General features: G+C 36.0%; 1 non-coding gene across 1 annotated transcript; it reads left to right on the plus strand.

The window, feature by feature from the left end:
• The first annotated feature begins 7,357 nt into the window (after positions 1-7,357).
• LOC141716203 (small nucleolar RNA R71) lies at positions 7,358-7,464 on the plus strand. Its single transcript, XR_012572920.1, has one exon. It is a non-coding gene; the product is annotated as a small nucleolar RNA R71 (small nucleolar RNA).
• The last annotated feature ends 6,316 nt before the right edge of the window (positions 7,465-13,780 follow it).

A 13,780-nucleotide genomic window follows, 5' to 3' on the forward strand; every position in this document is an offset into this window, starting at 1 on the left:
GAAAAAATACGAAATGAATTACGTCGCGAACCATTTACGAGTAAGTATTATGAAGAATGTTAAGTAACCGAGCGAACGCGTAAACGATTAAATAAATGTAACACACTAACTAAACCATGGTAAGGAAGTAACCATGGTTACTTTATCAAATAGTGATCTAACCATAGGATGATCAAGCTAGCTAGCAAAATAGTGTGCTAAGGAAGCTAACCAAGTAGTTTAGCTTGTAACCTAGCAAACTATTAAGATTTGTCCCTAAGATTTGCAACCAAGAATCAACCTAGAATGCTATACTAGGAGAATAAAATTAATTACAAAGATATCACCTCATCTTCCTAGAAGCAACCTAAGAAAGAATTCAAGAGAAGCAACCAAGAGGAGTATAAATACCCCCATCCCCATTTGCTTCCATTCGGCAATATTGAAGAAAAAACGGAAATCCAATTCAAAAACTCCAAGTTCTAGCTCTTGTAAAATCACCCAATTAATTCTAAAGCCTCCTAACAACTAAAATAAAGTAAGCAAATTGTTTCATCTCTTTTTATCAAGGTTTGATGGGTGGAATAAATTCAAGAAACTCACTAGTGAATAGTATGAATAGTGACCTCTCTTTGGTTTCTTGATTTCAATGGTGGTTTTAGGTTCTAAAAATCATACCAAGCACTTCCAAGCCTCCACCATCCTCAAGAACACATCTTAAGCTTTCAAGAAAGGTAAAAATCTTTGGCCCAACTTTATTTAAAGTTCATTTTTAAGATCCATTTAGTATGTGGTAGTAAACCTAGTGAAATGAGTGTTATTGATGAAATCTTGATGATTAAGTTAAGTAGATTTGAGGTTGGTTGTTGTTGCCTCAAGAACATGATGTTATTGAGAGGATTTTATGTGTTGATGATTATATGATGATTGTTGCTGGTTGTGTTAAGAGTTAGGGCGTAAATGAAACCCCGATCGTAAACGCAACTCCGTTAAAATTAACAAATCGTAACTTTAAGTTTCTGCAGAAAGTACCGAAGTTTTAAACTATAGTTTCTTAAAAAATAACTTTGTTTAGGATATAAAATGTTATAAGGATCGTTTATGCGCTTGAATCGCTTGATTCTGATTTACGGATCAAAAGTTATGGTCATTTTACTAAAAGTGATTTACGCGATAAAAACTGCTACGAATTACGAACTTTGAAAATATAAAGGGTAGACTTAAAAGTGTTCATAAATCATGAAATTTTTATAGAGAGTAAAATATTGAGTATCATAACTTCTATAAAAATTTCAAGTGAAAATAATGATTTCTAAATTTTATAAAAATATCAGAGTCAAGACCGCGCGAGTAGACACCGTGAGAATCCATAAGCTGAGCCAACGACGATAATAAGTATGAACCTAAGATACTTAGGAAAATGAAGTGACCATAATGTGAATATGACTTAAAGGAATGATAAGGGTAGTATTAGTTGAGAGGGTGCATAATAAGTAGCGCATGAGTGCGAGTTGCCGTAAATTAGAACGGAACCTAACGAAAAGAAATATGTTTAGGGTTATAGATTTCCGAGCGGAACCTAGAGCATCCTCCACCTAGAGATACCCAGAAAAGTTTACGAACCCAACTCTATTTTACTGTTGTGTTGTGAAAGGATTATTTTACTATCATTGCATAAATACCATGCTTGCCATGATACGTAGTTGTTGAAATTTCGCATAATATAGCGATGTTGTACGATAAAGTATATATATCGTGAAATGTTATTTCGCTTTAAGCGTGACGTATTATATAAGACCGAGAGTCGGTCAGGATTTAAGATAAAACCCGGGAATCATTCTGGCGATATTATAGGACGGTTATAAGTCCATAGTAGTACGTTTTAAAAAGGGACTCAACGTCCACTTACGAAAGTTTAAAATACCTCAAACTTTTATTAAAAACGATTTCCCAACGATCATATTCGCTCAACTATCTTTTATGGTTCGAATAATAAATACTATATACTTATTCCTTATTATGGGAACAATATACTCCAATATTTATTTATTTCAAACCCGATTAATCACTATAGATTATTAATTATGGAGACACAAACTAGTTGAGGAATATTATTTTAAATATTCTTTTAGAGAGTAAACCCATTCGAGGTTTAATTATTTATCGATTATCATTTAATTATTTATTATTTATTTAAGGGTTTATTATTGACTTAAAAATCATAGATCCTGATTTAAAATATACTTTCTGATTTCAGAATATCATTCGAATAATTTCAGATCGTCGGTGAATATTATCTCGACTTATTTAATATGTTGAATATAGTTTCAAAGAGAAACTTTTCCCCCTTATTAATTATCTGTTGACAACGGTCAACTCACATCCTTAGTACTTCCTCCGAAATTATCGGAAGTACGTATATACATATATATACACTTATATCTTAGAGAGATGAGTTGTATCTATCAACAAGCAAAAGGCTTGGGGAACTTCGATGTGGTTCGAGTTCTCGAGATTGATAGAATTCTTTTAAAGGACAAGGAAGGGGTAGACTCTGGTACTATGTGTGCTAGATGGACTACCGAAGGTACCGCAGGCGAAGGTACTCAGTGTACTCAGGAACTTGTGAAGTATATGTATACCTGAAAATGGGACACGTAGCCCGAATGCGGCAAGGGTGATAACCGGCATACGAATGTGTCTTCCTTCTACTAGTTGAAAAGGTTACTATTATCGTATAATGACTGATCATCGTATACTGTGGCTTCAACGAGTGTCCTAATTCTTCCAATTGGAATTGAGATGCAATACCGTAACCCAAGCCTAGGTGTTGGGATTACTATTAAGGTATTCACAGGATAATAAAATCCCTTAAATAATTGTTTTCATAAGAAGGTGTGTATCACCAAGGAAGACTATTTTCGAATAAAACATAATTATCTTATATGATGTTATCATACAAACATTTTCATACTATACATTATTATGCTGGGTATTATAGCTCACACTTGTTTTCTTAAATTGGCACAACACAACAGTGAATCAAGATGCCTGCCATGTGAACCACAGCCAGGAAACGGGTAGGAAATGGCAAGTTGTTCCGTAGATTGTTTGGTGGTGTACCACAGGTAGTCAGAATAAGCTGGATTAGTTTTCAATTGTTTATAGTTCGGCTTATTTGTAAGTATGACTTATGTAAGGTAATAAATAAGAAACGTATATTCGGCCGGCGGACTAGCCTTACATAAAGGTCACTCCCCGGTAAGATTAATTAATTTTGGTTTGTAATAAATATCACTTGATGGTTGATAATTACTCTAGTTATGATGGTTCATTTCCAAGACAATAACCTGTAAGTGTGCGTGTGTGTGTGAGATAAGCATGGGGTCGTGAAGCGTGAGTATTTATATATTATAGTATGAGTTGTGTGGTTGTAAGAGTTTAGATGGCGTGGCTTCCGAGACTCCTGACCCCGGGTTTTGGGGCGCCACACCAGAACTCACAAAATCTTCAATTTCGATTAAAATCAGGATTCCGGTGCAGAAACCGGGCGCAACGGCGCGCCCGTGCTGGAATAGTGTTTTCAGCGGCATGGGCGCGCTGGTTCTGGTGCGGCTGCGCTGACATTCTGGAAAAATTCTGGCAAATCTTCTTTTGGCCGTATCTTGAGTTCTACTCGTCAAAAATAGGCGATTCAACTGCCCACGCGAAGCTAACGAGATTATCTACAACTTTAGAATGTCCTAGGCTTCCAATTCTGATCTCTTTTCAGCATATTTATTTGAAAGGCTTCTTTCTTCATTTAACTAATGCCTGTAATGCACAAACACAAAAACATATCAAAAATACCAACAACTTGAGTCTAAACACCAACTTAAGCTTGTAATGAAGCATTCCAAGTAGATATAAAATCCACTTATCACACCCCCAAACTTGAATCGATATTTGTCCTCAAGCATAAACAGACTCAAAACTATAAAACAATCCTAATCCATGAATGCAACTAAATGATAATGCAATCGATCCCCTCATAATAACCATAACCAAATGAATAAGCCAACGCCTCTAAGAATGCAATGACTCAAATTAGAGCTCGAATAAATCTTACAAACCAACTCACAAACCAGAAACGTGTGTGTGTGGGATGCTTAACAAATATACTCTCAATACTAGATCAATAACCATAACTTATCTTTCATCAAAATAATCACAAGTTTATAATTAGAATAGACGTAAAATGCATAATGACTCACAACACCTCCTTTCTACTAGAGTTATACAAGGATTCATGCTATTATTGAACACATAACAAAGATGCTTACTTGACCGTGCAATGAACCCAAAAGACTTATGCAATAATACCCATGTAGCGAGCGTTAGGTTAGCGGATCCCAGACTATAAAAAGCCTTAGGTCACTAGACACAAAGTCCCCTAAGAACTTAATAACTCGAGTATTATAGAGCTCACTCTTGATCAATTATGCATAAACACATACCTTTTTTTCTTTTCTTTTTTTTTTCTTTTTTTTCTCTTTTTTTTCTTCAATGATTTCTGAATGAGTGCGTTTCGCTCCATCTCATTCAACCCTAGACTACTCATATAAATATGATCTGACTACTAGCCATTTGACGCCTAGCCTTACAACAACTAGCAATGAAATCCAAGTTTTTCTCCAGTTTAAAAATCAGTGTTTTTACGTCATTACGAGAATATCACAAATTTTAAATATAACCAAGTGATTAAATCTTAACAACAAACAAGTATGATCATGATCTAGCTCTAAAGCAATCCTATAAGACTTTGTGAATTTTTTTGTTTCCAGGCATGCTAATCAATTCATTAGACTTAATCAACCACCCTTTATTCGTTATCACCATACTCAAATCAACTTCAACTTATCAATCAGAAATAGCTTAACCTAAGAGATCATGTTATATGCATGCAAATGCAACTACAGGGACTCACATAATAACATAAAAAAATGCAAACAAATATGTCCTAAATGAAAAATCATGCAAAAATATGAATAAACTACAACTAAACATGCAATTTGAATCTATATGAACTATATGGACATATACAAACTAATTCTTACATTATCACCCCCAAACTTAAAATTTTCAATATCTGCATTGAAGGTAATAATAAGGATTTCAGGCATACCTAGTCTTCGGAAAGATCACCCTTCTCGGGTGGAGGATCAGGTGGCTAATCAACCTCGACGCCAATGGCTCAGAAAATAGTGCCCAAAGCCTATGTCAAATCTGCAGCAAAACGACGGTGAATGTCGTGCATGTCCTCCATACTCCTAATCACTTGCATGTATTTCTCATCACCAACACCAGTCCTATCAAATACCTGTTGCACATAAGAAGAACCCTCTGTAGGCACGGAAAGATCCGTCCAGCCACTCTCTACATCATCAAAAATATATCTCAACCCCTTATCATGGAGTGCACCTAAGAATGAATAACTCAAATGATCGGGCAGTCGGTTGAGCTCAAGTGTGGGAGCTTCTTCAATAGATGGTTCAAAACGCTCCTGAGAAATTCATAGCTCTGCTAACCCAAGAGAATCGAATGGCATATCCAATTACCTCTTCTACGGAGGTGCATTCAAAACCTGCATTTGATTTGCTCCTTCTTTATCTTCAATAATTGATTCCCCTATTAAGGATCTCTCTAAGGTATCTGACTTTGGCAATTGCTCAGGCTCTGAATTCATGACAGAGTTGACCCATTCTACTTTAAAGCACTCCTCTTTAGTTGTGGGTAACTTTATTGCCTTGAACACATTAAAAGTGACCTTTTGATCGTGAACCTTCATTGTAAGCTCTCCTTTTTGCACATCGTTCATAGTTCGGCCAGTAGCTAAGAATGGTCTCCGCAAGATAATGGGAATCTTCTTATCCTCCTCAAAGTCAAGAATTACAAAGTCGGCAGGAAAAATAAGTTTGTCCACCTTGACCAACACATCCTCCATAATGCCTCGTGGATATGTAATAGAACGATCGGCCAACTGCAAGAACATATATATCGGCTTCGGATCAGGTAGACCAAGCTTCTTGAAGATAGACAAGGGCATCAGATTGATGCTAGCTCCCAAATCACATAAACACTTGTCGAATGACAAGTTTCCGATGGTGCAAGGAATAGTGAAGCTTCTAGGATCTTTAAACTTCAGAGGCAAATTCTGTTGCAGCACAACACTGTATTCCTCTGTAAGAGCAACGGTCTCTAAGTCATCGAGCTTCACTTTCCGAGAGAGAAGACCTTTCATATACCTCACATAGCTAGGCATTTGTTCAAGAGCTTCAGCGAAAGGTATGTTGATATGAAGTTTCTTGAACACCTCCAGAAACTTGGCAAATTGCTTATCCAACTTCTGCTTCTACAGCCTCTTAGGAAAAGGAGGTGGAGGATAGACCTATTTCTCCCCTGTATTACCCTCAGGAGGAATATGTTCCACAGTTTTCTTCCTTGATTCCACTTCTGCTTCCTTCTGCACATCTTCTTAAGCCAAAACTTCATATTCTGGAACTTGAGATTTTTTAGGGCTTGCAACCTTCCCAGACCTCAATGTAATTGCCTTAACCTGCTCTTCTGCCTCCCTCTTGCCTGGAACTTCTATATCACTAGAAAGCATTTCTGGTAGTCGATTCAATAAGGCGTTAGCAATTTGTCCTATCTGGTTCTCCAGAGTCTTGATAGAAACAGCCTGGCTTTGGCATATAAGAGCTTGGTTTATGCACATAAGCATTAACTCCTCCAATTCAGATTTTTAATTCGAATGACCAGCATCATGAGTTTGTTGTTAAAGTTGGAATTGTTGTCTTGGTGCAAATTGTTGCTGAAAACCAAGAGGGTTGAATTTTTTTGCTCCAAACTGCTGGAACGGCTATTGTATTGTATTCTGATTGTTGCTCCATATGAAGTTAGGATGATTCCAGTTGTCAGGAGGATAAGTGTCTGGAACTGGTTGTTGCGATCTCTGAAAGTTGCTCACAAAATGAGTTGATTCACTAGATATAGGGCATTACTCTGTCGCATGCGAACCTTCACATAGCTCACAAACACTGCTTATCTGATTAACACCATAGTTAGGCAGAGAATCGATCTTCATAGACAACTCCTAAAAAAAAAAAATAGTTGAGCAGTGATAGCCGTAGCTGTATCTACCTCAAGAACTCCTGCTACCTTGCCCTATGGAAATCTCTGGGTTGAATACTGATATTCATTAGCAGCCATCAGTTCAATTAGATCATAAGCTTCCTCATAGCTCTTTGCCCATAATGCCCCACCTGATGTTGCATCGAGCATGGGTCTTGACTGTGCTCCCAAACCGTTATAGAAGCAATTGATGATCATCCAATTAGGCATTCCATGATGAGGACACTTCCTAAGCATCTCTTTTTAGCGCTCCCAAGCTTCACATAGAGATTCTCCCGATTGCTGTACAAATTGAGTAAGAGCATTTCTGATTGCAACTGTCTTCGCCATAGGGAAGAATTTAGTAAGAAACTTCTGAGCAAGATCCTCCCAAGTGGTGATAGAACCTGCTGGTAGAGAATGTAACCAGCACTTAGCTTTATCCCTCAAAGAGAATGGGAAAAGCCTCAGCTTTATAGCATCTTCAGGAACACCATTGAACCCGAAGGTGTCGCCGATCTCTATGAAATCCCAAATGTGCGTATTGGGATCTTCCGTTGTAGCACCCCCAAACTGAACTGAATTATGTTCCATCTGAATTATTCCAAGCTTGATCTCAAAGTTAATTGATGTGATAGTTGGCCTGACAATGCTAGATTGAATGTCATTGATCTTGGGTTGAGAAAAATCCATCAACGCTTTCGTTCGTGCTGCTGGATCTCCCATTATAATGAGTACCTGAAACACAACAAGTAAATCGTGAAAGTAAAAAAATCCGAGTCAGTGAACTATAACGACCACTGATGACAAGCACATAAACTAAACAATTAACAACACCGAGTCCACAGCGGTGCCGAAAACTTGTTAGGACGTTAACACGTGCTAATAATACACGCAAGTATACGCGTTCGCAATTAGTATAAGATTTAGATCAAATTCATTCCCACAGAGACACTTTGGTTAATTTAAGAATATGCACCTATGCAACAATGATATGCTTATTATCCAATGCTAAAACAAATAATAAGTTGAGATTGTTTATAACTAAGAATTAAACTAACAATTATAAGTAAGAGAACAAGAATAGTTGAATTAATATATATAACAAACATGAGATCCTAACTTCATTAAATACTTCATTCAATAGCCTTTTTGTTCTTAACCTTAGCATGTAATGGTGATGACACTAATCAGATAACACGAAACTAGTAAACGCCAACTTTCGTTGTACGAATACCCTACTACCAAGCATCCACAAAAGAGATAGAAGTTGAATAGACACCCATTATGCTTAGTCCTTATATGTCTATAAGAATTGAAAACATAACGTTTTAATGCGCAAGTTATCTATCGTGATTACAAAGGGCAAGTAAGATGGTTAAAATTACCTATGAATCATGCATAACAATAACACATGAACCTATGTTAGCATGGCAAGTTCTAAACCTCTATATTCACTATCGCTTCAATAGAGATTAACACGCTAGCTTATATGTTAGCTACGCACATAAAACGAATAAGCACAACCAATACTAGGTTATCATACAATCACCACACACTAAGGTATCGAAACAATTTACTAAAGAAATCCATAAATAAATCTGCTAGAACCCCACGATAACGATTAGTTCATAACCGAGCTCATCGTCACCATGGGTTCCAATGAAAGCATGATATAAAATAATATAAGAGTAGTAAGGTTCAAGAACAAGTCGAAAACAAGCATCCAAGTATCAACTATATTAAAGAAAACAAAAATCTTCTTCTTCGTAGCTGTCTCGTGCTCTCTAGGTTTTCTTATTGCTCTCCCAGGTCTCCTTGTTGTTTAAAACGTCTTTTTATTGGTATATATAGGCTCCAGGATGACCAGAACTCTCAAAATCTTCAATTTTGACTAAAATCAGGATTCTGGTGCAGAAACCGGGCGTGGGCGTGCTGTTTTACAGAGCGTCCGCGCTGGAATAGTGTTTTCAGCGGCACGGGGGTGCTGGTTCGGGTGCGGCCGCGCTGACATTCTGGAAAAATTCTGGCAAATCTTCTTTTGGCCGTATCTTGAGTTCTACTCGTCAAAAATAGGCGATTCAACTGCCCACGCGAAGCTAACGAGATTATCTACAACTTTAGAATATCCTAGGCTTCCAATTCTGATCTCTTTTCAGCATATTTATTTGAAAGGCTTCTTTCTTCATTTAACTAATGCCTGTAATGCACAAACACAAAAACATATCAAAAATACCAACAACTTGAGTCTAAACACCAACTTAAGCTTGTAATGAAGCATTCCAAGTAGATATAAAATCCACTTATCAAGTATTCACATGGAGTGTTCATAAAATCGCAGTCATAATTCTTAAAATTACGGAAGAAAAACGTACCTATTGACGGGAGATTTGGTACGACTCAATTATAATTGTATAGAGGTTCTTATATAGGCACACGAAACCCTAATTCCAATTTCCTTCTAAAAAATTATAACCTATCCAAAAAATTTCAAAAATAAAATATTTGGCACACATAATTACCCAAACTAAAAAGATATTAATTTTTTTTTAATTTATTCTCAGACTTATTTACACAAATAACAAATCTTTTCACAACTTAAATAACTTGCACAAAAGAAATTCAGAATATTCTCAATTAAAATTTTTATCTACAAAATAATATTTAATTAATAATTTAAAAAAAATTACGGATTTTACAGCAGCAAGAGTGAGTACATGTTCACAAAATATATGGATGAATTTAAAAAGGTATGGTATTTTACCTTAAATTCATTACTAGTCAGTGACATTTTTGGTGATTTGTTCTGATTTTAATGTTGTCCTCTCTTTGGGGCTGCTGGCTGATTTATCAATCAATTTTAAATTGTAATTTCATTAGAATAAATGATTAGAAAAAATGCCCAAAATATCTTTTTTTTAATCCAACCGTCCCATTTACCCAATTTCATTTAACCTGAATTAATTGCCCACTAGCAATGCCTCTGTACAAGGCGTATATCAATTAACCTTTGTTTTGAAATAATCAGTTAGCCCTTTAATCTAACACATCCACCCTCTTTACTAATACATCCAGTACCCCCCTGCAATCACTCTGCAACTTAATTAGATCTATCAAGCACTCTGTCTCCCCACAATCTCCTTGCTCTCACTCTCTTTCAACTCCAAAATTCTCTTAACTGTTTATGGTCAGAATATATGATGAATTTTGGAATTTTATTTTAACATATGCAATGCCCATCCACTGTTCGATAAATGTTATGAGTGGTTGATGACTCGATGTTAGTGTGATGGGTGTGGTGGCGTTGAAGAAAATCTTTCATCAATCTCTAAATTAAATTGTATGTGTATGTAGTAAAAGGGGATCATGTATCTACTAGGAGGGAAAAGGTTTATATTGTTCACGTAGATTTATCCTTCACATACTACTTAATACTACTTAGTCAATGGCATATCCACTGGATTTAACAAACTGCCTGTGTATGCGTGGGTGGCGTATTTGAGAATACTCATCATTCGACGGCGTATCAAGCCATACTACTTACATAAAGGCGTATTCACTATCCATGTATGTGCTCCTCTTACTTCTTTTTTTCTGGGCGTGTGAATGTGATACTCCTGTAGCGAAGGCGTGCTTAAAATTTTATGCACCTGCTCTTCTTGCTTCACCTTTTTGGACGTGTTAATGTGATACGCCTGAAGCAAAGGCGTGTGTGGTGGGTATATAGGGTTGTACTTTCCACCCGTGGGTATTTCGGCCTTTTGCTGTTAAAAAATGAGTATAATTGTCTTTCACCCAGCAATCCGATTAAAAGTAGTAGAGTTTTCTTTTACCCTCTACTAAATCATATGTACCAGATTATTAAAAGATATCATTGCACGCTCTGTTAAAGAAAAATAAAAAATAGAGCTCATCTTGAAAAAGAATTATGAAGCGGAAAAAACATGTAAAATTGTAGAATTCAGTTCATCATTCTTAGAAGTAGTTCAATAGTCGACAATTAAATATTAGCTGTGTATTTCTGAATTTTGTAAACTTTAAATATTATGATATTTTGTTCATGTTAAATTATTTGAGTTTATAAACTTGGGTCGTGATCACTTGATTGATTAAGTGTGAATTATTACTAAATAATTTGATGAGTGTGGTATTAGGGATGGCAACGGGTCGGGTTCGGACCGGGTATTGTAAAATCCAAATTCAAATATTTTTGGGTATCCAAATCCAAATCTGTCGGGTTTCAGATCAGATCGGATATTTTTCGGGTATCCAAAATTACGAATAATGTATTCAAATTTAATATTATTTATACATGCAAACACTATTAATCAAATTTATATGATAGCTAAAATTAAAATATATTAACTATAAATAGTTAAACACATTATATTATTGTGAAAAACGAATAGTACAACGACTAAATTAACACAATGAGGCAGTTATATAATGAATAACAAGAACAAGGAAAATCACCAATAACGAAAACAAGCCGTGAAGGTTGAAAATATAAAATAATCAGAAAATGCTAACTAATACAAGACAAGAAAGAAAGCTTATCATAATGAAGTATTCACAGCTGAGTCACCAATCCCTCAAGAGGAAGAAGCTGTTCTTGAAGAGTTTATTGCCCCCACTTATTGTGTTCAGAGTCCGCAATAACCCTCCCAGGATAAAACAGCAACACAATACCAGGCTCACAGCAACGCGATGCTCAATGGCGATTAGACCTCAGTCGCCCGGAAAACCTATGTATGTATATTTTTCAGAGAGAGAGAGAGAAGGGAGATAAGGAGGCTGCTAGGGTTTTCCAGATGTCTATATCTCTTTCCATCAAAAATGTTTTTCTTCTTTTTAATCCCAAAAAAACGTAACTGATCAGTTTTAATTAATATAAATAATTTCCTTAAACGATATTTCAATATGAATATGTTTTAGAATGTAACAGTTAGACATGCCCAATTTACCAAGCCCATGCCCATAAATTCTAGGCCCACTAACAAATTCTAACACATAATATTTATATTAAAATATTTTATTAAGTCACTATATATTTAATTAAAACAATAGTAAAATCCCTCGCCCAGGCCACCTCGCGTACGCCCAAATCGCCCTTCGACCCGACTCCACCCGAGTCGTGTCATGTCATGGCGAGGCGAGGCGGTGGCGGCGCGCGTGTGTGTGTGCGCGAGGCCCACACAACACCCATGCATACCCACATACCTTAGTAGTTGTGCACTATACTTGGATGTTATAAAATATAAAGCCACCAACTCTCTTTTACCATATCAATGTGGTACTTAAGTTTTTTACAACTTAATCAACCACAAACCCATTTCAAGCTAGCCATTATAACTCCATTTATTTATGGATTCCACTAAGAACATGTCTTAGATCCAAACATTAAAGTTTGAGTCCTCTTAGAAAGGAACACAATTTCAACTATTAGTCACTGTTAAAAAAATCCAGCAAGAATTCATGGCCATGAATTTATATTCATGCCCATGAATCTCTGTTGTATCCCAAAAAAAATTCATGGCCATGAATTTATATTCATTCCCATGAATCTCTTCTGTAACTCAAGTTGGTTCCATTTTCTAACAATCTCCTACAAATCCATACAGAAATATATATCTGATTTTATCATGACTTATTTTTCAGAGTCGGTACCCTTCCGGGTTTTAACCCTCCTAAGACCTCTACTTTGATGGCTACCGGATATAGATGGTGTTAGTCCCTTAACAATATAGCAAGAATTACATAAGGGGGGTTGAATGGAATTCTTGAACCTTTTTCTTGAAATAAAATGTTCAACTCGATATGGATATATTTGTTTTGATTAGCACAATACGGAATGTAAACTTGAATGAATCAAAACATAAGTAATAAAAAACAACAGTCTTTAAAAACTTTCCGGTGGATTTAAACAATTCCACCAGAGATATATTTAATATATCGAGAGGACTCTGTGTACAGAAATGCTCACAGCTGCTTACAAAATAGAACTGCTAAGAACACAGAAAATGCTAAGGATAGTGCTTACAAAGATTTCTCTGTTGTTGTTTCTTAGCTATCTCAGTTATTTTTCTATTTGCTACTCTCTTGGTTTATATATTACCAAGATTACAAAGTCAAAAGAACTGAATAAATATAAAATCTAACAGTCTTAATCTTTGCTGTTTTTTGTCCTCTATTACCCAGTTAATGAGCTTCCACAGTGTACTTGTATCCAACTCAACGGCTGTGTGTCAGCTTTTACTATTCAACTGATGTTTGAATCTTGATATGGTCATCTGTCGACTTTCAGATCATCCGTCGATGACTTAATTGATCATCCGTCGACTGCTATATTAAACATCCGTTGATAGTCATTTGATTATCCGTCGAGGCTTTGTTATGCATCCGTTGGTAGCTATTTTGTCACTTGACTTCATTTCACTTATACAGAATTACAAGACATTGCTTATGTACAGTTAATCAACCTATTCTGCATATCTAGTTAAAGTCAACATGACTTATATGCTACTCCAGATTCTATACAAAGGTGCATACAACACTGTGCTACAAACTTATTATTACATAAGCTACTCACTTGATGGATAATAATTTAATCATCCGTCGGGACTATAATGAGTTATCCGTCGGGACTATAATT

The sequence above is a fragment of the Apium graveolens genome, chromosome 3 (genome assembly GCF_009905375.1).
Source record: "Apium graveolens cultivar Ventura chromosome 3, ASM990537v1, whole genome shotgun sequence".
NCBI lineage: Eukaryota > Viridiplantae > Streptophyta > Magnoliopsida > Apiales > Apiaceae > Apium > Apium graveolens.